The sequence below is a fragment of the Cucumis sativus genome, chromosome 3 (genome assembly GCF_000004075.3).
Source record: "Cucumis sativus cultivar 9930 chromosome 3, Cucumber_9930_V3, whole genome shotgun sequence".
NCBI lineage: Eukaryota > Viridiplantae > Streptophyta > Magnoliopsida > Cucurbitales > Cucurbitaceae > Cucumis > Cucumis sativus.
In genome coordinates, this window is record NC_026657.2 from 22,195,538 (window position 1) to 22,222,046 (window position 26,509).

General features: G+C 35.2%; 1 protein-coding gene and 1 long non-coding RNA gene across 3 annotated transcripts in view; both read right to left on the reverse strand.

Annotated features, from left to right (window-relative positions):
- Positions 1-3,068, reverse strand: part of LOC116402692 — a 90,751-nt gene extending 87,683 nt beyond the window's left edge. Inside the window, exon 1 of the mRNA XM_031882465.1 lies at positions 3,015-3,068. The gene's annotated coding sequence lies outside the window, so the exon portion shown is untranslated. The remainder of the gene's footprint in view (positions 1-3,014) is intronic.
- A 9,813-nt stretch (positions 3,069-12,881) lies between these two features.
- LOC116402695 lies at positions 12,882-24,524 on the reverse strand. Of its 2 annotated transcripts, none has more exons than XR_004215197.1 (6): positions 23,391-24,524; positions 20,507-20,610; positions 19,114-19,184; positions 18,949-19,020; positions 18,798-18,860; positions 12,882-13,450 (listed from the first exon to the last, which is right to left on the reverse strand). It is a non-coding gene; the product is annotated as an uncharacterized LOC116402695 (long non-coding RNA). The 2 variants fall into 2 exon arrangements; XR_004215196.1 differs by having other exon boundaries at positions 12,882-13,455.
- Positions 24,525-26,509: the final 1,985 nt, after the last annotated feature.

Below are 26,509 nucleotides of genomic sequence, written 5' to 3' on the forward strand. Positions count from 1 at the left end.
CTCCTACCCGCTTTAGGGTTAGTAGATAGGTTGTTCTCTTAAGCACTGAATCCAAGTCTTGAACAAGGGGCCTCACCCTCTCATCGGCCCGAGAGGGATTAAGTTTATAGGTTGAACCTTAAACCAATTGTTCAATAGTGGATTAGTGGGACTTAAGGAGCAAGATGTAATCTTGGGGGTAAAACGGTATTTTGACCCAGCCAAGGTTACGAGCAACCTGTGAAGGATTAACTTACTGATTATGGTTTTATCAAATGGACACAAATATATCTATAGTGAGGGGAGTGCAACTACGGGACTTTAGTGGAATGACCCGTTAGTTAACGAATGTTGATTAACTCGGTTTAAAAGAGTTTAGCTAGTTAATCTTGAATCGTTGGAGCCCATGATCTATAGGTCCATTAGGTTCCTCTGCTAGCTCATATGGATTAAACTTAGAACAGTGATGAAATAAGTCGAATTGTTCGAATTGGGAGAAGAAAGGGAAACCGACAAATATAGTGATATAGTCGTCGATCTTCTAATTAGAAATAGAGCTTTATGTTTTACATACTATAATTATGAATGCGGATTCATACTAAGAAGCTCGGAATTGATGGAATTGGTCAAAATAGTAAAAAGTCAAAATGTTGACTTTTGACTTTGAAAAGTCAAACTTTGACCGGCCTTATATTCAAATGTGATTTGAATTTTGGAAAAATGAATGCGGATTCATGTTCGGGAGGTTGGAATTAGTCAAGGCGGACAAAATGGTAAAAAGTCAAAAGATTGACTTTTGACTAAGAAAAGTCAAAGTTTGACTTTTGACTAGAAATATCTAATGACCATTTTACCCTTGGACTAAGTTGGTGGGAAAATCCAACATTTTGTTGGATAATCCCACTAACTCTTAGTTGGATATGTGGCTATATGAGATATAGACACCTAGCCCACTAAGTTCCACTAATTGTTAGTGGAACATTAGGTGTTGAGATTTGGCCAATGAATTGCATGCATTTTTGCATGTAATTAGGTTATAAATAGAGGTGTTTTCAAATGTTGAAGAACTTTTGCCTCTTTTATCATTTTCATCATCTCAACAAAAGAAAAAAAACCTTCCAATCCCATTTTATCTCCATTACTTTCTACACCAAAATTGGGTCCCACAACCCGGTTCTTTGTCTAGAGGATAGCGGTTGAGTACTAGTGGTGGTCTCGGTTAGAATTGGTAAGAAGATATTAAACTTTTTGAAAGCTTCAAAGGTAATATTTCTTAAAATCCTAATTTGATTAGTTTATGGTTACATGTTAATTGTGGCAATCAGGGTAGAAATTCGATTATTTTTCCGCTGTGCATGACTTAGTTCTATCACTTTGGACTCCCCTGGAAGGATCGACATCCTTGACTTTGGTTTGAAGCTTGCATGGATAAACCTCTTCATTTCTTTTTCATTGATTAATTATCCTTGTTCCTGAAAATCAAAGGAAATTCTCTCAATTTCATTTATTACTAAAATTAGGATAATTATAGTAACTGTATTTTTAACTCTTTTGGTAGTTTACGTCTTGAGTGTGTTTTCAATGATATTTTTATATACAGTACAAAGTTTAGGGGTATTCTGTATAATGGAACCTCTTTGACACAAAAAAAATAAATTCAAACCCATGAAGTCTAACTAACCGAACACAATTAGATTTCTAGTAGCAGTAATTTACCACAGAAACATAAATCAAAGGTTAGAAAATAATTTAATGGCATTTCTATAAATTTATCACATGATCTTTCTTCTTCTTTTTTTTTCTTTCATTTTTTGATAAAACTCTAACCATGTAGTTAAGCTTCTACCTGTAGCAGTTAATTAAAATAGAGACAGAGACTATAGATTAACAAACAATTGGAAGGCCTCTCGATCAATTTAATCCACAATAAGTTCATATTTGTGTCTTTTTGGAAGTATAAAAAATGAAAAATCGCTATTTTCCCAAAACGAAAAACCTCTTCATTCCTCGTTGATTATTCATCCTTGTTCTTCAAACCTCAAGCCTTAAAATTGAGGAAGTAGAGGAAATTCTCTCAATTTACTTCAAAGGAAGGATCATGTTCTCTCCTACAAAGGGTGTCTTTCTAATTTTCATAACTTTATGACTTAATATGACAGTGTTGTATAATGCAAATCCATATAGAAGAAACACCATTTACAGCACAGCCAAGGAAAATGAAGATTCAATATCTTTTTCAAAAAACGCTCTGTCTCATTTGCACTTATTTCTCTCTTCTTCTTCCACGCTTAATGAAGAAAACGCTTAATGAAGAAAAAATAAGAAATCAACCCTAAACCCCTCAACCCAACATCCTGGTGTGCTTTTTCAATCTACATCCTTCTCAAAGAAACATACTGATGTGCTTTCTTAATCTACATCCTTCTCAAAGAAATGAATTGAAAAATCTCTTCTCACAGAAATGAATTGAAAAATCTCTAAAAGTTTCCTCATCAAACAATACCATGCAACAATGTTTAAAAAAGGATAGTAAAAAGGAAGAACAATGACGTAATGGTGTTTAAAGAGAATGGTAAAAAGGAACAAAGATGGTAAGGAGAAATTTATTTTCAACTTAATCATGAAGAACAGTTCAACAAAAAATAAATAATAAAATAAAGGCACTTGGGAAAGCAACAAACCTGCTTCTGTAACTCAAGAAGCTGCCGCTCTTTCTCATGAATGTGTTCTTCAAGTTCATGCAAATGTTTTATTTGCTGAGCTCTTTCAGCTTCAGAATGATCATGTTCTCTCCTACAAATGATATGTTTCTAATTTTCATAACTCAATGACTTAATATGGCAGTCTTGTATAATACAAATCCTTAATAAAAGAAACACCACTTACAGTAGAGCCAAGAAAAATGAAGATTGTATGTAATGTACTGCAATAAAATTAAAATACTAAAGAATGTGTTAGGATGTTAGCGTAAGCAAAAAAGTAAAATCAATGGCAAAAGAAGGGAAAAATTGAAGGGCATCAACAAAAAATGTAACCTTTAAGTTGCTATTTCCTTATCTTGTTCCCACAGAAGATCATCCTTGGCCCAAGCCTGTGAAGAAATTATAGAATAAAAGGGTTAGTGAAGATAAAAACAGATCATTACAAAACATTCTTATGCAAGCAAATCAAGCATGAGGGGAAAAAAAAACACCTCGCGTCGTTGTCTAATGTAATTGATTGCAATTCCTTATCTTTATCTTCTATTTTCCTTTCCAGTTTGCGGATAGCCTGCTGTCTTTCACATAGCCTGTTCCTGTACAGCCACAAAATGTCTCATTGAAGTATTAAAGTAGTCTACATCTAAATAGTGATTAAGTTTTGAGTTGTGGCAATATGAACTAGGATCTCCTTTACAATTGTGCTCTAAAGATATTGAAGATAATTTATAGAATAAATCAATCTTATTAATGATAATAATAGAATTAGTAATGACGATATTACATATCCTTTAAAATTTTTTGTTAAGTGAAAATTATGAGGTTTCTTTCCGCTTTTGTGCGTTCTATGTTTAATTGTACTTTATCGTACCAATTTAGAATTTTAAAATGTTTTTAATTCACTATTTGAGGCTTCATCTTGCCTCTTCAAGTCAAAATACCTCACGGCCAGCCTTTGTTGAGTTATTTTCTATTGAATAATAGATTGTGTTTTCTTTTTTGGTCAAGAGACCAAAGTAGATTAGTTACAATTAGAAACGGTCTTCATACCTCCCGCTTAAGTGGGTTAGAAGAGGGAGGCTCGCTTCCACCTAGCCGGCAAGGGTTTGGAATCAAGAACCATGGAGTCGGGATCTGACGGTGAGGGTGGAACAAAAGGACTTTGGAAGACGAATTTGGTTTCCGAGGGGTCTGCCGCTCTTGATTCTGGCACCGTTAGGGCTAGGAGAAGACGATGGCGTGGATCGGCAAGATGGGCAACTCACAGAGAGCGAAAGAGAATGGGAGAGGGAAGAGGAAGTAGAGAGAGTTACCGTTGGAAAAAGTCTATATTACCCTCAAGTTAAAAAATATCCTCAAATCAATTTATGAATCCTCTCTTCTCCTTCTCCCTCCGTTTTTCCACTTTCTAAAAATATTTCATTTTTCTCTCATCCCTTCTTGTATTTCATTTTCCCTCATTTTCACAAAATTTCCTTTTTCTTCCTTTTCCATTCTTTAATTCGTTTTCTTGAAATTCCTTTCTCAAACTCCTCCCATAGTCTCCCACCGGCCTTTGAAAACCATGTCGTTCCTTATCACCTCATTCTTTGCCTTTTTCAAGCTTCTTCCTTTCTTGAAATCAAATCTTCTTTCATAGAAGTCATTTAAGCTCTCACAGCTCGTTGTCATGGTTGTCTCCCACTATGTATCATCTTCGATATCTTTCTTAGTTGGACTACGTAGCCAAACAACTCGACATCTACCACACAATGTTTAGCGGCATTGGAGGTTTTTGCGTAGCTTGCTATGTCTCTCTTTGGCTCAACCTTCCTCACCAGAACGTCGTCGCCCACGACTTTCTCTGTCAGATTTTAAAGAAGGTATCGTTCAGCTCCATAAGACCTAATTGTCGACTAACATCGCGGAAGCAAATGGTGAAGATGGTTGGTCGATTTTAGAAACTTGCAGGTTGTTACTGTAGCTAAAATTGAGCAATAATTTAAAAATTTTGGTAGATTTCTACCTAATGATGTGTATTTATTAGGTCTTGGAGGCCCTCGCTTTTGATTATTTGTTTGGATTGGCTCACATGGATGGTTCTTGATGCATTTGTTGGTGGTGCCATGAATAGGAAGGGAAAGAGGGAGAGGTAGTTACCAGTCAGATGCTCTTAAGGGACGGTTTGGTTCTCATAGTTTGGTCGAGGAAGCAGCCAAGATGGAAGTGACTATGGTCAGTTGAGAGGCAACGGTTTCCCTCAGTGGTACCACAAGGTTCAATAGTAATGTTAATTTGTGGGGAATTGATTATCAAGATAAGAATGTACTTTTCCCCCTTAGATGGTTTTTAAGATGCAATTCAAGTGGAATTTTTTTGACATTTCAAGTACAAGCACTAGTTAGACAATGGGAGGGAAATAGACTTGAGAGATGAAGACCCTTTTCATTAAATTTTACCGTTTTGTGGTAGTTCCGTAGTCATTAGGTGAATATTGTTGCCATTTTACAATCAAATAATGTATAATTGAGTGAGCATCTTGCCAAATAAATGAACAATTTAGATCCTTGAATGCCATTTTTTTCATCATGCTTTATAGTAAGATTTCGTTAATCAAAATCAATTAACAACTTGATTTATGAGATGTTTGAATTTTGAAGTTTAGTTTGAAAAAAAAAAACTCATGTGTTGTGTATAGTTGTTTTTCAAGGATAACGTTCGATCATGATACATGTAAGTCTTTCGATGTGTAACAATATCATAGTGGAGTATGGAAAAAAAAATTAAGTGAATTTTTATTTTATGTTTTAGTTATTTTTCTAATTTTACAAACATATATATCCCTTTTAAGTGGGTCTATTCCGCACGCATCTCAAACCTATCTCACAACATTTTACACATTTCAAACTTTCACTATGAGTTTCACAATCAAATTGCTACCGTTCCTAAGTTATCTCGCACGCATCTCGCACACATCTTGCACCCATCTCGCACCTATCTCGTACACAGGTTAATTTGTCCTAAATGTCCTAAATCTTGCATCTATCTCGCACCTATGTCCTACCTTTTCTTCTTCTTAATTTGCTTTCGTCAATTTGTGCAATTCTTTCTCAAATCTTTCTTACTCCATTTGTCACCGACCATCAGGTGCAATGGAGCAACAAAGCAAACAACAAAGAGTGAAAGCAAAAGAAAAAGGTCAATTCTCACATGATTATTTTTAACATTCTACTTCCACCATAAGAAAAATTGCCATAACAATTATGTGAACCATACCTTGATCTTCAATGCTCGATTCTTGCATGCTTATCTTGATACTCGTTTCTTATTTTTTGATTGCTCAACTTTAATTTCTATCAATATGATAGAGTGGGAATCAAGAACGAGTAGCAAAAGCGAGCAAGTGTCAAGTCATCACGAGCTATAACAAGATTAAGTTGCAAGAATCAACTATTATGAGTTGTCATACATATTTGTTATTGGTAATTTCACTTATAATAGCAAATGCAAAAAAAAATCTAAAATATGGATCCTTTTTAAATTTTAATGGATGATCCATCAACATTTGAAATTTATCGAATTTTGTGTCCACAAAAACATTGTTCCATCTAAAAAAATCTTATATACATGACATCCTTGATATTCTAAAAAAGAAAGTTTGAAGACTTCAAATATATGTGTAAATCTTATATACTCTAAAAGATATTTTCAAGGCCTATATACACATATACACATGTACACTGTAGTCAAGTAGACTTGGTTGGATGTTATTGTGACTGTACGAAATCAATTAGAGAACTTTGAGATGGGTTTTTGATGTTGTATTGAAGTGAGTTCAATCAAAGCTTGGAAAAAGCTTTCTTACGAAGGTAAGGGGGCGGTCATACACTCAATTGAGGGGAGTATAAGTACATTATATTGATGGGATCCATACAAAGCTTGAAGAAGAGAGTAATCGTAGGAGTGAGGAGGGAGAAGTTAAAGTTAAAACTAAAGAATAAGCTATAGAGATAAATACTCCATTGTAATTTAACTCTTTATAAGTTGATTTTTTTTTCTATTAGGGCATACAATCCTCAAAATAGTAAGTAATATTGCACTAAACGAGTTATGAATATTTTCGTCTCACAATCTCTTTGTTCTTCTTTGATATTATGTTATTATATTTGTCGGCAATTTTGTTACGCAACCATACCCTATTTCTTAGTCATCTCTAAAAAATCTTTTTTTTTCCATATATTGACTTTTCTATGTAATTTCTTTTCAAAGTGCATTTAAGAACTAAGTCCCGTAATTTAATTTGCCACTAAAACCACTTACTTGAACAATTGATTCATTCGTGAGAGAAAATTAAAATTTAATCGAAGGAAGAACTTTTTTTTAAAAACAAAAAAAGAAAAAGTTAATATATTTCAAAAAAAGAGTAGGTAAGATTTAGAGAACGTGTTTTAGGTCGGTCAAAGAAATTATGTTTTGATCTCGATTAAATTTATTTTTTTAGTACAATAAAGATCAAAAGATGTGAACTACAATTTTTTTGGTCACAACTCATCGACACATTTATATTATCCATAATATGATACTTACCTATTTTACTATTCAAAGCAATCAAATTTACATAGGAATCTTTTTGTAAGAATGATTTGTTCACGAGGTCTTTTACGATTAATAAACTCGTCCCGTCGTAAAGGATTCTAACATTTTTCTTACATCATAGTGCACTACTACATTTTATAACGCGATAACCATTCCTATTACGGTTTTAGATGAGAAAAATGAAAGAATGTGCTAGAGATGATCGTCAAGTTAAGGCCATGTATACATTATAAAAAGCAATAGTGAACTAAGGATAAGTATAAGTTTGTGAGGGAGAAGTGTTACATGGGAAATTAACAAAAAAATAGGATAATTTTGAAGGATTTAAAAAGTTTTAGGATAAATTTTAAAAAATATGACATTTAAGACAAATTAACTAGGAAAAGTCTATATTACCCTTTAGTTATAAAAAAACCTAAAAAGCAATTTATGGAATTCCTTCTTCTTCCTCCATTTTCTCACTTCCAAAAAGAATATTTCATTTTTCTCTCATCTCTCCCTGTGCGTATTCCATTTTTCCTCATTATCACAAAACCTTTGATTTCTTTTTTCTTCCTTTCCCATTTTTCATTCACAAAACTACAAAAATAATGATAGTTTCGGTGATTTCATTGTGGAACATTCACAAAGATGTGTATGAGATAGGTGCGAGATGTGTACGAGATAGGTGCGAGATGTGTACGAGATAGGCTAAGAGGGATTAAAGAAAAGTTCAATCAGTTTACAAGCCTAGAGGATTAATAGTAGAGAAGAAATGGATGAAAGAGAAGAAACGTAGGTACCAAAAGTTGAAGGAAGGAAAAAGAAAAGAGGAAGGAGGAAATTAAATGAGAGTATTTTCGTCATTTCACCTCTAATTTGTCCTAAATGTCAACTTTTTTACAATCAATCCTAAAAATCTTTATCTACCTCATCTTTTGCCTATTTTTGTCAATTCCCCAAGAAAGATGGAGAAGAAATTTGACGGGGAATTGCCAAGAAGAGTACAAATTTGACCACATTTAAGACTTTTGAGACCAAATTTTAAAAAGAAGAGTTTTGGGACAAATGGGTATGTGAAATATCTAAATTACCCTTTAGTTTAAAAAAGCTCTAAAATTTTGAAACCCACGATTTCTCCTCACGCAACACATATTCTGCTGCTCGCAGGTGACTCCATTTACAGAGATAACAAATCCCAACCAACAAACGGAGACAATCGATCAGATGGAGTGGCGGTGACTTGGGTAGCAACGACGTCTATTGGGCGACTTGGACAACAACAACAATTTCTATGGATTGTGTGTCAACAATTTCTATATCTTTCTTTCCATAGATTTTTTTCCTCATTTTTATTGCTTATATGTTACTTATGTATACCAGGTAGGAAATTTGGCTGCTAGTTGAAGATTGGACAACTAGTGGAAAGCAAGTATCAAACAACGCTTGATGGCTTATTAAAAGCAAAAGATATGGACACACATGGTGTAATTAGCTTTAGGGTAAGCATTACAGAAACTGGAGTTATTGTTTTGTATTTATTTGAACTTATGTCGAACCATTTAATTGTATTCTTGAAGTTGATCATTTGTGATATAGATGCTATAATCGATGTAATTGAGAAGAATTTTGTTCTTTCATTATCTTTAATGTATTATTCCAACCCTTACTAGATAGGTGCGAGATGTGTACGAGACAAGAGGGATAACAATTTGATTTTTAAATTAATAGTAAAAGTTTTAAAATGTGCAAGAAAGGTGTGAGATGTGTACGAGATAGGTGCGAGATGTGTACGAGATAGGTGCGAGATTTATACGAGATAGGCTAAAAGGGATTAAAGAAAAGTTCAATCAGTTTACAAGCCTAGAGGATTAATAGTGGAGAGTCGTGGAGAAGAAATTGATGGAAGTGGAAAAGAAATGGACGGAAGAGAAGAAACATTCACCGGAGGCACCAAAAGTTGAAGGAAGGAAAAAGAAAAGAGGAAGGAGGAAATTAAATGAGGGTATTTTCGTCATTTCACTTCTAATTTATCCTAAATGTCAACTTTTTTACAATCAATCCTAAAAATCTTTATCTACCCCATTTTTGGCCTATTTTTGTCAATTCCCCAACTTTGACGGTAGAGGGTTTTGTATAAAAGGCAATAATAATAATTCCTATTCTTTTTAATATTATTTATTAATAAAAATAATTAAAAGTTTAAATAATCCATCACACATATACTTCTTATCAGTTATTAGAATTAAAAAAAAAAAATTAACAAATAAAATTTGTAAAATTATCATACATTGAGAACAAAAAAAAAAAAAACATTTGTGAAATAAAAAAAAAACTGTATAAAAGATAAAAAATGAATTACCTTAATTTTAATAATATTTTATATCTTATCTTGAAAGATATAAAAAATATTAAAATGTATCTATCTCGAAATAGGTTTTCAACTACGTCCCAAGTGGAATAAAAAATTGTTACCAAACTCTTAAACATAGAATTTCATAATCTCTCCATAATTTGTACGTTAGTATGAGTTTGTAGAGTGTGTTTGACCCATGAAGTTAGAAGTAGTGTATAAAAGTAGAAGTTGTAAAATCCAATTCTTGGTTGACCTAAATAGTTGGCGGATCATTATTAGAAATTTAATTCTAAGCACTCTACTTGTCCAACATTACAATTTATTCAATTAGATAGTTAAAAAAAAATGAAGTCACAAGGTTCTTTATTAATGTCCCTAAAATTCCTTCTTCCGTCTAATGCTACAAATATGAACAATCAGCATTCACGAAAGGACAAAAAATGAACTACATACAGTACAACAAGAAAACAGATAAAGTCAAAGCCAAAGTACACTGTATTGATGCCAAACTTGTTTACGAAGCTCATGAAATAGAAGTTGATGCAGACCATTGGTTGTTTCACACCAACTACTTTTCTATAGACAAATAGCCTACCCATAAATTAAGAGACAATAACCGAGGAGAGCATAGAAGTTGGAAGGTATTTACATTGTTGTTGATGCAAAGAGATAGTAAGCAGAGGTTGTTAGAGGATGTGGAACTTAAGATCTACAATATGGTGGATAAATTATTTGGGTCAATAGTTATATTTCAGAGTTTGGAATGATGAAAAGAGTTTATATACTGTGATATTCCATTCAATATACTTACCATAAAAACGAGGTAGAAGAAAGGAAGAAGAAAGACTAACCTTGAATCATTAGCTTCAAGTGTCTAACAGTAGCAAAGGATGGGCTGGTAGACGACGAACCCTAAGCAAAACCAATGTGGACGACGGTGAGAGATCAGAATGTTGTTGTAAAATCGTGAGAGGCAGGGTATCACAGTCGTCGTGTTGGGTTTTAGCGTGGCTTTAGCAGTCGTGCTAGAGCGCACTAGAGAGCAAAAAGAATTAGATTGAAAGAGGCCGAAAATGGGGGAAAATATTTGGAGGGAACTTCAATATTTATTTCCCACTTTTTCTTTGTTGTTCTTTTCCACATCCTATTTAAAATAATGGGCTATTAAAAGTTCGTTTTGGTGTAGTGCTATTTGTGTCTCGAATCGTCCATTTTCGTTCAAACTACTTTAAAGATACAAGTATTATAACCAACAACACGATCGAAAGAATTGGTCTATGCAACTTCAACCTACGTGGCTTTATCAGGTTCACACACACAATGAGTGACTTTCCTTCGTTTGGATCCATTTCGAAAATTGTACTCTATGGCCCAAAATGAAAGGCCCATCGTCTATTTACTCGAATCCTAGCAATAATTTATTCTCACTTAAAATTTTAAACGTATATGGAAAGCCCACAATGCTCGACCCAAAATTAACGGATAAAAATACCAAACCATAGTCTTGCCTATTTGGTAGTTAATTTGAATCTCAAAGCCCGACCCCGATTACAAGAACACTCTCTCATGAGAGACCCCATTATAAGAACACATTCTCAAAGTTTTTAACCACTCATACTTTTTATCCACTCTCCAACTAGATAATACAGAAGGAATTTAATTAGAGTAATCACACTAAAACTTAAAATGTTTATAAGTGAGAATTTCTAAATAAATGAAATAGGTTTCTTTTATAGGCTTTGAGTCTCACTTTTCTAAAAAAGAGATAACCACATCTTGCCAAACCCAATACTTAAAAACAAACAAATCAAATAATTATTTTTACAAAAAAAAACTAAAAAAATACAAGTCGATTCCTATTTATTAAAATAATAAAGAAAACCAGTTACCAAAATATGAAATTTGTTTTTAAAAAATCTACATCTAATGATCTACCATTTTCATAAATTAATAATTCTTTTGTGATTTCACATTGAGATCATAAATAACTTAAAATTACCATGTCGAAGGAAATTTTGTTCGACAAGAGCCTAACTTATAAATGAATGATGGAAAATAATATGGTGCAACCTTCAAAACAACATAAATAAGAAAATATTGCAACATAGTTAGCAAATAAGAGAGAAAGAGAATGTAACCTGAAAAGGAAGTTTATGATTAATTTCATCATTGTTGTGGTTTTGTCCATGATCTCTTTAATATTTTCTATTATCTTCATTGCACTCCTAGTAATTGATACCCTTAGGCAACCACTGCTCAACATCCTTCTTACAAAAAAAATAGGCAAAAGACGAGGGGGCTTGTAGAGGTGAATAAAACAAAGGGGGCAGAATAGTAAAGGATAATGAAAACACAAAGAAATGTAATTACAGGGAGAACTATTTGTGGGAGAAATGGTAGAATAATTTGTAGAAATTTGATCGTCTTTTTTATGTTAAGAAGACAAGAAGAACAAAGGATAACATAAAAGCAAATTAGAAATTCTGTGGAGTTATTACGGGAAAAAACTAGCTCTGAGAGAAAGCTTGAAGAGAGAAAATAAATGAAAGGTACTCTGATTTTGTGGACAATGGCAATCCACAACTCTGTTGTACATTATTTAAAATAGAAAATAGAAACTAGAACATGAACCTCATTGATAAATAAACTGTAGCCTAACAAAAACCCTAAACCCCGAATCCCTAACCCCTAAACCCCTTTGCTATAGTAAATGGTATTTAAAAATCTCAAATTAACTATCTTAAACACTATTTCAAATCCTCAATTTCCTATAATATTTATTATTTACTACGATATTTGTTAAATTATTTTTTTGTGAAGTTACAAAACTATACTTGTTGAAATACTTTGAAAATTATTCAAAAGAGATGGAAAAAAAAAAGATGCAGTGGAAAATACATCCACGTATATTTTCACAATTTCAAAATTAATTTGACTAAATACAATTTAATTTAGTCAAACCCTAAACCCTAGACCCGTAAACCCCTAAACAAACTCTTTTGTGAATGATATCTTTGCGCCTATAGCTCCTTTGACCGGAGGTTATCCCCTTTCCTCTCATACTCTACTAGACTCTATAAACTCCTAATACTAGGATTTTCATAATTCGAGATCCGAACAAGGAGTTAGCTATTTTAGTCAACTCCCTTCCTTGCAAATCTGGACCCAAACACCCCAACATGGTAACAAACGACTATAAAAAAAAAAAAAAGTAATATCCACAAAAATAGACATGGTCCAAATTCGAAAAATACCTGTTTCTTGGTGATGGAATTGAGGGTTTGGGAGTGATTGTGGTGTCCCCATAGTTAGCAACCATATTGGTGGAGATCAAGTATTTGGTGTAAGTTAACAGAAGGTATGAAGTAGATGTTACATATTGCATATTACTGTCGCTCATTCTGAACAGCAACCCTCCTTCACAAAACGGTAGGGGGGAAGGGGTTAAACTTCATTTTCTTTTTACCATTTTACCGATAATAAAAATAAAAAAGTAGTCGTTGATCATCAAAATAAAAAAAGACATGGAGTGTATTTGGGGCAGGAGAATGATTCTCCGAGAATGATAAAGCAAATGGCGCTGTTGTTGGGGGTTCTTGGCACGGTGTAGGAACTTTAGTTGAACCTTGCTGAAACTTTTGTTAGTTAAACAATTGAAAGCATATTTTTATTTTTACAATAATAGCAGCCATACACACATATATAATAAAAGTTTTACATATTCTTATCTCTTGAATTTATCTTTTCTTAAATAGTACCATATAGAAGAGAAAATATAAAAAGATCGCATGCTCCCTTTTCCTCTTCTTGCTTATAGTTTTGCACGATCTTTACTCTCTCCTTGGTTTTTGATGCATGTCTTCTGCTCTAAATAACATAGAAAATTTTGAAGACATGATATGATTAAATAAAGAAGATTAAGAAGAAAGAAAGAAACTTAAAAGATAAAATAGTTTAGGGCAAAACAATCTTCAAGAAGATCCACCCTTAGAAACACATACCTGAAACCGAAACTTGAAACAGAACCTTGAAACCTTGAACCCCAACAAACGAACCACAAAACCTCCAAACCTTTCAACCTCAAAACCCGAAAACTCCTAAACCCAAAACTTGAAACTCCAAACGCTCCATCCCGATGCTCGAAATCACGAACCTCAAATCGATCCATGCACCCTAAACCCCGAAACCTGAAACCCTAAAATCCAAACCCCCAAACCCCAAAACTTCTAAACCCAAAACCTCGAAACCTCAAACTTCAAACCTCAAACGCTCCACCCCGGAGCCTGAAATCACAAACCCCAAATCGATCCATACATCTTAAACCCCGAAACCTAAAACACGAAACCCTAAATCCCTAAAAACCGTAAACCGTAAACAATAAACCCTAAACTTTAGCCCCTAAACCATAAACCCTAAAGTACCCCAAAACCACAAACCTCGAAACCTCGAAAAGTCTAAACCTTGAAACCTAAAACCCCTAACCCAACCCTCAAACCTCCAAACCCCCAAACCCCATGATATAACTAAATCATGCAAACCGGAAAAACGAAACGCATTTCTACCCTGAGAGCCTGAAATCACATGTAACTCCAAACTGATCCAATTACACCCTAAACCCTGAAAACCCCTAAAAACCTTAAAACCGTAAACCATAAATCCTACCAATTTTAACCCTTAAACCACTAGTACTCAACCGCTAAAGTCTAACCAAAGTACCGGGTTAAACCACCGAACCCTGAACCCCAAACCAACGGAGATACCCTGGAACCCCAAACCCTCAATTCCCCAATCTCGAAACTCTGAAAACCCTCAAAGATCCTAAACATCTTAAACCCTTGAAAGTACCTCTATTTATAACCTCAATACACGCAAAAACCCCTGAACCTTGAACTGTCGAACCTCCACACCTAATGAACCACTGACAATTACTGAAACCTAAAACCCAAAAACTACAAACCTCGAATAGCCACATATCCCACTAAGACCTAGTCCGATTACCCCACAAAACCTTCCAAACTCCCAAACCCCTAAACCCTGGGTAAAATCGATATCTAAAACCTGTAATCCTAACTTCAAACTTTGACTTTGGTGGTAGATAACAATTTCTATTATTTAGGGAGTACCATTCTATGCATTTTGCATTATTGGAATCTGGTTAGAAATTTTTAGTATTCATTATTCCATGATTCGAATTACATTTGCATTTTGGGTAGGTCAAACTTTGACTTTTCAAAGTCATTGGTCAACATTTTGACGTCTCAGAATCTAATAACCAATTCCATCAATTCCGAGCTTATAACTCTGAATCCGCATTAAACCCTAAACCCTGAAACCCATAACGCTCCACCCTGAATCCCAAAATCGACGACTATATCACTGAACCAATCCATGCACCTTAAACCTCCGAAACCTAACAACTCGACTTAAACCCTAAACCCCTAAAAACCTAAAACCGTAAGACCTATCAGAGGATCCTAATGGACTTTTAGACCCTGGGCTAAACCGATAAAACCTAAAGTACCCGAACCCGATTAACCCGAGTTACCCAAAATTCCTTAAATAACGGGTAAATCCACTAAAGTACCCCAATTGCACTCCGAACACTTGAACCAGAACTGTGAAACCATTTGATAATCCCAAAACCACAAACTTCGAAACCTCGAAAAGTTGCTAGTAACCTTGGAAACCTCAAAATACCTCTATACCCAAACCCAAAACCTTCCAACCTCAACACCCACTAATCCACTATTCAACAATTGGTTTAAGGCTTCAACCAATAAACTCAAAACCTCTCGGGACAATGAGACGGGTGGAGCCCTCGTTCAAGACCCAGACCCCCAACCTCTCGAGAACAACCTATCTACTAACCCTTAACCCCGTAAGACCGAATTCCAACTTGTACCCAAACCTCCAAACTCTCCACCACAAATTACCCCTGAAACGCCAAACTTACTGGGCAAAATCTGAAGACCTGAAATCACCTAAGCATATCAAACTTTGATCTGGTGGAGATAACAATTTCATAGTTATTTAGGGAATAATACTATGTTATTTTGGTCATCAATAATTGAGTATAGTCAGTTTGAAATTTTAAACGGTGTTCTTACATTATGATTCGAATTACATGCATTTTGGGTATCAAACTTTAATTAATATTGGTCATCGTCTCGAAATCTAATAACACACAGCCTTAAAACTCTACCCTCAACCCTAAACCCTGAAACCCCAAACGCACCACCCCAAAGCCCAAAATCACGAACCTCGAACCAGTTCATGCACCCTAAACCCAAAAATTGAAACCGTAAATCCCAAATCCTCTAAACCCCTAAACTCCTAAACCTCAAAACTCGAAATCCGAAATCCGAAACCTGTAATCCTAACTTCAAACTTTGTTGGTGGAGATAAAAATTTCTATTATTTAGGGAATATTCATGGATTAGTTTGAAATATTGAGTTTTTTATTATGATTCGAATTACATGCATTTTGGGTATCAAACTTTGTTTAATATTGGTCATCGTCTCAGAATCTAATAACACCCAGCCCTATAACTCTAACCTAAACCCCAAACACTCCACCCGAATCTCGAAATCACGAACCCCGAACCGATCCATGCACCCTAAACCAGAAATCTGAAATCGCAAACCATAAATCCTAAACTTTAACCCCTAAATCATACACCCAAAGTACCCCAAACCTCAAACCACGAACCCCAAACCTCAATCCCGAAACTGGAACCCAAAGTCCTAAACACTAAACCCTAAATACCCCTAACCCTGAACCCTAAACCTCGAACCTCGAACCTGAACCTTGAACCTGAAACCCTGAAGCCAAAACCACCAACCTCGAAACCTCGAAAAGTCCAAACCTGGAAACCCAAACCGCAAACCTTCCAACCCTCAAACCCCAACCCCCAACCCCAACCTCAAAAGCTCGAAAACTCTAAACCTCGAAACCCAACCCCTACCTCTCAAACCATCAAACCCTAAACCCTAAACCCTAAACCCAAAACCCTAAACCCTAAACCCCAAAACCCCAAAACCCCAAAACCCCAAAACCCCAAAATGACCAAATAATCCTTAAGTGTAAGTTCGTAACTCACAAACTAACAAAAAGTTCAAAATGTGTGAAAATGCACTTTGAGACCTAAAATGGCAACCAAGTATGCAAGTGAAACAAACCTAGTCTTAAACAAATCTAAAATTTGTTCAAACTATGTTTAAGTATCACTTGAACTTTCAGAACGACCTAAGAACGTTTACTTGTAAGTTTGTCACTCATAACCTACCAAAAAATTCAAAAAGTACGGAAAAGAAAAAAACACTACAGGACCCAAAATGGCAACCAAGTGTGCAAGTGCAACAAACTTAGTTCCAAACGAACCTAAAAAGTGGTCAAGGCGTGTCTAAGTATTACTTGGACTTTCAAAACGACCTAACAAAGCTTAAGTGTAAGTTGGTAACCCATAGCCTACCAAAAAGTTCAAAAAGTGTGAAAAGGGCACTTCAAGACCCAAAATGGCAACCAGTGGGTAAGGTCAACAAACTTAGTTTCAAACCAACCTACAACGAGTTCAAAACGTGTCTCAGTATCACTTGAACTTTTAAAACGACCTAAAAATCTTACGTGTAGGTTCGTAACTCATAACCTACCAAAAAAGTTCAACTAGTGTGAAAAAAGCACTACAAGACCCAAAATGGCAACCAAGTGTGCAAGTGCAATAAACTTAGTGCAAACCAAGCTAAAACGTGCTCAAAACGTGTCTAGGTATTACTTGAGTTTTCAAAATGACCTAGCAAATCCTAAGTGTAAGTTTGTAACTCATAATCTACCAAAAAGGTTGAAAAAAGAATTTCAAGAACAAAAATGACAACCAAGTGTGTAAGTGCAACAAACGCAATCTAGCCTAAAATGTAATCAAAATGTGTGTAAGCATCACTTGAATTTTCAAAACGACCAAACAATGCTTAAAATGTAAGTTTGTAACTCACAACCTACCAAAATTTCAAAAAGTGTGAAAAAAGTACTTCAAGACCCAAAACGGAAACGAAGTATCTAAGTGCAACGAACTTAGTTTCAAGCCATCCTAAAAAGAGGTCAAAACGTGTCTAAGCTTTCAAACCGACCAAACAATACTCAAGCGTAAGTTCGTAACTCACAACCTACAAAAATTTCAAAAAGTGTGAAAAAAAGCACTTCAAGACCCAACATGTCAACCAAATGTGTAACAAACATAGTTCCAAACAAACACAAAATGTGTTTAAAAGGACCTAACAATGCTTAAGTGTAAGTTCGTAACTCATAAACTAAAAAAAGTTCAAAATGCTTGTGAAACAAGTATGCAAGTGAAACAAACTTAGTCTTAAACAAATCTAAAAAATGTGAAAAACAAAACAATGTTTAAGTGTAAGTTTGTAACTCACAACCTACCAAAATTTCAAAAAGTGTGAAAAAAGCACTTCAGGACCCAAAATGGCAACAAAGTGCGCAAATGCAATAAACTTAGTTCCAAACCAATCTAAAAAGTGGTGAAGGTGTGTCTAAGTATCACTTGGACTTTCAAAACGATCTAGCAAAGCTTAAGTGTAAGTTGGTAACTCATAGCCTACCAAAAAGTTCAAAAAGTGTGAAAAGAGCACTTTAAGACCAAAATGACAACCAAGTGAGTATGGTCAACAAACTTAGTTTCAAACCAACCTAAAACGACTTCAAAACGTGTCTAAGTATCACTTGAACTTTCAAAATGACCTAAGAAAGCTTACGTGTAGGTTCGTAACTCATAAGCTACGAGAAAGTTCAAAAAGTGTGAAAATAGCACTTCAAGATGACAACCAAGTGTGTAAGTGCAACAAACTTAGTGTCAAACCAACCTAAAACGTGCTCAAAACGTGTCTAGGTATTACTTGAGTTTTTAAAATGACCTAGAAACTCTTAAGTTCTTCTGCCTTCTCCTTCAACGCTTAGACAGATTGTTGAAATTCTATGTTTCTGCAATGTTTCCCAGAACATGAAACATTCATTATGGAAATAAGTACCATGAATACAAACCGTGAAGAAACAGTAAAAAACAGTCAATACAAGAAGCAAGTGGAAGCTCAGAAGTTTCATATTTCATCAGGAAGATTTTCATTTTGATTGTCTAATATTCAACTCTAATTACATAAGGTGCATTAGTGTAAGCAAAGACGGAAACAAAAGAAACATAACTCACCTTACCGCCTTCTCTAATTGATCCATTTGCATCACGTACACAGTAAACCTGTTGCGTTTGGAACTGTTGAAATTCAATAAAAAGGAGTTAACATCATCTCATCCTACAAAACAAAATCCACAACTATAGAACAAAGACTGTCAGAGCATACAGCTACAATGATAATGGGAGTGCTTCCCATCATCTTGGTCTCTCGTACCTCAACATCTGAAATGTGCAGAATCTGTTTATCATAACAGAAATAATTACTTTTAAGTCATAGAAAAAAGCCTTACATTAATTAGAATACCATCCACCTGTCAAGATGTGTACATACCTCAAACAATAGCCAAAGCACAAGGGGTGTGTTTACGAGTGCTTGTAGCACAAGTAATGCAATTATGAACCCTTCAATATAAAAAAAATGATTAATAATCAAATACTCAGATGTTTTCTTTCACTCTCGTACTATTGTTTAAGTGCTTCTTGGTCAAGCACCTAGACCAAAAGGCTATCTATGAGCGTTTTCTAGTTTCTGAAAAAAGAAATACTCTAATGTGTGGTCGTACTAGCATAAACAGTCATAGATAATTATGAGATGATATCCTTCGTAATGGGATAAGATAATACTTACTATTATTTAGTATTTTCTTTTATTTAATTGAAGAAATAATTGGAAAATAAAACAGAAAGTACAAAAATGAGTAATAACCCCCAGTAAAGACCGGTATGATTCAATTCAACATTTTGTTTGGTCTCTCGACATGATGATAATTTTTACCTAGAGTGCTTCTAGGCCATAATGCAAATATTAACACGTGACAGAGTTCCCACATATGACTTTATTCTCTCATTGTTGCCCATTATGTAAAGTTGTCGATGAAACACCAGCCAGTTTATCATTTGCCATTTTGCTGAAAAATTTAGGAAGCAGATCATCTCTCCTTTGGTTAATCTGCCGCCCTACCAAACAAGATTATGAACCTTCTTTTATGCACCCTCACTGGCACCCTTTACTGACTTTAAAAGAATTACGTGGATGCATCTTATTCGGAAATTTTTACAGATTCGCATGGAAGGAACAGGAACAATCGCCTCCTTAGTGAAAAGGCAGGCCTTAAGATAGGTTTCTTATTCCTTTTAAAATATAATCTATCCTGCTATGACTTAGTGCAATTTTTCATGTTTCTATAGCTCTTCCAATCTCTATTCTTGCATCTCTTCTGACTGATTGGAGAAATCTCTTGTAAACTCTATTCGCGTGGGTGTTTCACCAAACCTTTTGTAAATTTCATACATCAATAAAATTACTTCTTATAAAAAAAAATAAGGGGAAGAAACTACGTTTTAGAGACAAATGGCTCTAAAGCACACACAAACATTCTCCATCTCACTATCTATCTGCCCTATTTCCAATTTAATCCAGCATTCATTTGGGGTTATTGTAGGTTCATATTTAGAAATAGTCATTCATGTTGTGATGCAAAATCCCTTTTATGTATCTAAAACTAAAATCACGAAAATCATCGTGGACATGTAGCACAACAAACTAAATTTCCACGGGAAGCCTTTGCTAACAAAATGGTAGACAATAATTACTCAAGCAAGAGAGAAGGACTATAATTAATTAACAGAAGTACAAATCAATCTAGGTGCACAACCACCAAGCAAGAGAGAAGGAACAATAAACTTCAATAACAAAAGAAAGGTAGTATCCAGACTATCCTTACTTGTTATCGAAGAAGATACCTTGGCTTCGGTAAGCCCGATGCTCTGTCATACAACGTTCATTTACCTCAGTACTGCAATGTTTCTTCAAAGTTTGGGAATCTACCTAAAACATAAATATATATTACAACTTGAAAACCTCCATGTCAGAAACTTTACTTTAATTATCAAACTAGATGCTATGCAAGAATTAGTTAGCAGAAATACAACATAAATAGTAATGATATTCTTTGGGGAGTGGATAAAAGTATCTTTCATCTTCGAAATAAGCTTAGCAGTTAGCATTAACCTTTATATTTTGATTACTTCTTAAACTTCATCCACGAAATATGGTAAAGAGAAAGACCTAATCCATAATGCTAAAGAGGAAAAGACCAAGTCAGATTCCTTTATTCAAACAGGTTAGTATCACAGCTCCAAAGGAAAAAACTTACGGATCTCTACGATGAATTTTCTTGAATGTGAAAAATAAGATCGATAAATAAAACTTTTGGCTACAATTAGCCACAGAAACATAAAGTTGTGACATGAAAACAAAATCTAACAGATAATTAACTATACAGTTTGTAGGCAAAATACCAAATAGCCCATAATCAAGATCACAACTCAAGCAGACAATAATGTGTAGTTTATCATTTCCAACTAAATAATTCAATAATACATAAGGTCAAATGGCCAAATAATATGGCCTTTCACATAAATACTTGCTCCTGATTTTTTTGAACGATAATGTTATCACTTGTCTCCCACGTTTCACGAAGGCGCCCTCAACCATCTATCAATTCCAATATAAGAAAATTATTTTACATATTATATTAAACATTGAAAATTCTTTTACATATGATTTTTTTTTTTTACGTATTCCTATTGAAGAATCTCATTTGAGCATTTTATGCTCAATTTGACTTGAAAGAAACAACAGACTTTCAATTAGAAGTAAGCAAGATGCCAAGTTTTTTTGAACAACTGTTTTTTTTTTTTTTTTTGCTTTAACTTGTTGTAAATTGGAGATGTTTTCCATAACTACTTCGGCTTGGAGCTCTCCTTATGTAATTTCAAGAAATAGATAAAATCCAAGTTAAACTAGATAAGTAGAAAAGATATAATCTCTCTAGTGGAGGTCGGGGCACACTTTGTAAGTCAGTTTTTTCCTATATACCTACATATTATATGTCTATATTCTTAATGCCAAAAAAGATGATTCATAAAGTGATTAATTGGAAGGTGGTGTCTTGCTCGCAAGAGGATGACGGACTCGACGTCGATGGTGTAAAGTTGAAAAAATGCAACCTTCTTGCTAAATGGGTATGGAGATTTATAAATGAAAAGAATTCCCTTTGGGCTAAAAAAGTGGTGAAGAGTATCCATGGAGAAAGTTAATTTGGATGGCATACTAAAGGAATTGTCACTTGCAGTCTCCATAGTCCCTGGATTAGTATTTCGAGATGCTAGCTTCAAGTGGATTCCTAGGCATTCATCAAGTTCGGTGATGGTTGAAGAATAGCATTTTGGAATGATTCTTGGGCAGATGTTTCTTTTCCAAGATTGTTTCGATTGTCTTTGAACTCTAATAATGGAGATGTAAAGAAGTTTTGGGACTCTTCCACTACTTCATGGGCTCAAAATTTCAGTAGACTTCTAAAAACTTCAGACTAGATGGAAGGAAACACCAAGGGAGAGCTAACAACAATGCAGCTTTGTTGAAAAAAATATCCCTCCCAAGTCATCCTTCGATCTTGAGTGAGTGACTAGAACCAGAATATTTCATAAGAACTTTAGAGGGCCAAAATAATAAAAGCATTCGTCGAACCTCATGTGATCCACTAAAACAAACCTAAAAGATAATTGGCTGAAAAACCAAGATCAAGTTATTCTATACTCAAACCAAAGTAGTTCCACATTGCTCAACAATTGACTTCAAGCGATCTGGAACTTCACATTGTCGAGCTTGTGAGGGAAATAAAGAGACTTGTTTCTCAGTAATTAAATCCTCCCTTGTCTGAAAGCGGTATTAAGATCAGATTCTAGAGGATCCTTAATTGACTGATCAATGTTTACAATGAGTAGTGGAGGCACTTTTGATTCAGATTTTACCGAAGGAGCTCAAGGTATCGTGCAATGTGATCGATTTTCTTGGGACACATAAATAAATCTAACGCCAATTGAAACATAAGGACTAGTATTTGGAGCATGATATTTCTTCCTATCTCTACATGTAAAGATCACAAGAAAAATAAGAATTTCACAAAATAACAGAAAACAAAATTAGACAAAATCAGGGCATGGCCGAGGATGAGATTAGAGATGAAGCGGTGATTAGTATTTATTGAGAATGGGAGAAAAGTAGAATGTCAAACCAATCCAAGAACATACCTCACAAATCTTCGGAGAGACGATCGTGGTCAAAGCAGTGGTTGTGGTCGAGGATGAGATTAGGGATGAAAGGATGTTACGAAAGGTATATCAACAAGAAGAAGGATAAAACAACAACATCCTGTCAAAAATCACTTAATGTGATTGAGATCTTTTAACATGACTGCTTGCGAACTAAAGAAAAATTTAGAATGTGACTGAGAACTTTTAGCACAACCGGGCAGCATCTTCAATAACAGAAAAACATGCATAATGTAGGAAGACAGCAGATTTAAAATTATGACAGTGTATTTATGAATGTCAGGCGATACATTAATGTTCCAAAATTCAACCAAAGTATGGGATGAAAGATATACAAGAATCTTCCATGATAAGGGCAAGACCAGGATATCCTTATCCAAAAGAAAGAAAAAAATAATCAACCAAAGTAAATTCCATGTATGATTGGAAATTATGGCCAAGGCGAAGGATGAAGTGGAGAATAGAAGGAATATTGAGCAGGGTACGACTTACCATTAGCTTAGATCAAAACCAGCATCCGCATTTATGGCATAAAGAAATTTGTTTGCCAGCTGCTCCTTGCTGCATTGATCACAAATCATAGAGTTGTGAAAATGAAAACTTATGCAAGTTTTTTTTATCCTTTTTAGAAAAGATGTATATGTTTTAGTTCATCCACAAATCAACAGACTTAATAAACTGATGTAATTCAAGTTGGACTTAGTTTTTCACAATGAATTCTCCACCAATAGTGGCTAAGAGATGGAGTATATATTGAGGATTGTAAGTAGTTACAAGTAGTTGAAATAACAGTTTTTATGAAACAGTTTTAATTGCAGTCTTAACAGCTAAACAGTTTAATTATTTAAACTGTTTTACTAACTAACTACAGCTGTTTAGCCATGGCATTCTATATTACATCATTCCACCCCTAGCATGGAACTCGACCCGAGTGACTTAGTTGACAAGGCAGAAATCATCTGGGGCATAGTACTGTTTCAGGTCTGCCACGTTAAAAATAGGATGAATGTGCAAGTCTGGTGGTAGTTCAATTCTGTAAGCGTTATCTCAAATCTTTTCTAGGACACGAAATGGTCCTAATTGTCTGTCTTTCAGTTTGTGTTCCAGTTGGAAATCAAATTTTTCTGAGGTGAATCATTACTAAGTCTCCCTCAGTAAAGGTAGCTTGTCTTCTCTTTTTGTCTGCTGCCTTTTTGTAGGACTGAGTTGATTCTTTTAGGTGGTTATGGACTTCTTCGTGTAAATTCTGAATCTTTTCTACCATCTTTTCTGCTTCTGAGCTAGTGTCAATAGTTGTGGGGAGTGATGCTAGGTCAAAGGTTGTTAGTCTTGGCTGTTTTGTGTATACGACCTCAAATGGACATTTGCCGGTTGATCTATTCTTCATATTGTTGAAGGCGAATTCTGACTGTGCAAGAGCTAAGTCCCACTGTTTTGGTTTGGATCCACTAAGACAGCATATTAAGTTGTCGACAGTTCTATTTGTAACTTCTGTTTGGCCATCTGTTTGAGGGTGTGATGTTGTGCTATATTTCATTCAAGGTTGTGTCAAATTTGCTCCATAATGTCTTCCAGAAATGGCTTAGGAACTTGACATCCCGATTAGAAACAATGGTCTTTGGTACTCCGTGCACCGAGCGAACTATCTCTCGACAGAATAAATTAGCTATGTAGGTGGCATCATTTGACTTCTTACAAGCCACAAAGTGTGCCATTTTACTGAATCTGTCGACTACAACCATGACTCAGTCATACTGCCTTTGAGTTTTTGGTAATCAGAGCCGAAATCAATTGATAGATCTTCTCAAATGGAAATTGGGGTAGGTAATGGTGAGTACAGGCCTGCGTTTATACTTGAACCTTTAGCTCTTTGGCAAATAGGGCACCTTTTAATAAAGTTGTTACAGTATCTTCTTAATTAAGGCCAGTAGTATCTCTTAAAGATTATTTCAAAAGTTTTATCCTGCCCGAAGTGTCCAGCCAATCCTCCTGAATGAGCCTCTTTTAGTAGTGCTTCTAGAAGTGATGTGTGTGGGATACACAACTGATCTCCTTTGAATAGATATCCTTCCATTATATGGAAGTCTTCCGCCTTGGTAGTGGCTGCATTTGGTCCATGTCATGGCGAAGTCAACGTCTTCCCCATATAGGTTAGGTAAGTGTTTGAATGCCTCGATCTCCATGGATAGAATAGTGAGTAAGGAGCTCTTCCTGGATAGTGCATCTGCCACCTTGTTCTCCTTACCATTTTGGTGCCTAATGACAAAGTCGAACCTTTGTAGGAAGGAGATCCATCGTGCGTGCATCCGAGTAATATTCTTTTGTGACTAGAGATCTTTCAAAGAGAAGCGGTTCGTTAGGAGTACAAATTCCCTGCATAGGAGGTAATGTTCCTACTGTTTGAGTGCTCGGACAAGGGCATAAAGCTCTTGTTCGTAAGTGCTCCAGGACTGTCTTGTTGTGCTCAACTTCTTACTGAAGTATTCAATAGGGTGGCCTTGCTGTGATAACTCGGCTCCAATTTCGGTTCCGCAAGCATCAACAGCTACTTCAAAGGGTGATGCGAAGTTCGACAACTGTAGAATAGGGCTGGAAGTTAGTCTTCTTTTTATCTCTTCAAAGCTCTGCTGTTGCTCTTCGTTCCACTTATAGTTCCCTTTCTTTAGGCAGTCGGTTAAGGGGCCACTATTGAGCTGAAGTTTCTGATGAATCTTCTGTAAAAGGATGCCAAGCCAAGGAAGGCTTGTACCTCCTTGATGGAGGTTGGTATTGGCCAAGACTTTATGGCTTCTGTCTTCTTTGGTTCCATACCTACTTTTCCTTCTTTGATTACGAAGCCGAGAAAGACAATTTCCTTGGTGAGGAATGTACGTTTCTTTGGATTAATGTACAGTTCAGTTTCGGCCAGGACTTGGAACAATTTTCTTAAGTGCTGAATGTGGTCTTCAGTACTATTGTTGTACAAGAGGATGTCATCAAAGTAAACCACTATGAACTGGTTTAGAAACGAGCACCTGGTTCATCAACCTCATGAAGGTGCTCGGTGCATTGGATAAGCCAAAGGCCATCACCAACCATTCAAATAACACATGGACCATCAAGACGACTTTTTGTGATGCTGAGTTTCAAGCCAGACGTGAGAAAGGGCTCTGCTTTTGTTGTGAGGAAAAATTTTGTGCAGGCCATAGATGTAAGGTGAAGGATCAGAAGGAACTCAGAGTGTTAGTTGTTCAAGCAAATGGGGAGGAATTGGAAGTAGTGGAAGAGGATGATCGTACAGAGGAACTTGAGGTAAAAGCTATTGAACTTGATATAGAACAAAAAGAACCAGTGATAGAATTGTCATTAACTTCATGGAACACCGGATTAAATGCGATATCAAGTGCTGCTTGATTATCACACCACAATTTTGCTGGTGTGGTGATTTCAAATCCCAACTCAACAATAGTAAAAAATTTGATATATCAATTCACACAAAACTGTGCAATTGCTCTATATTTTTTATTATGCACTTGAATGTGACACCACATTTTGTTTTTACTTTTCCAAGACATCAAATTGCCAACAAAAACAAAATATCCTGAAGTTGATCTTTTGTCTTCTTTAGATTT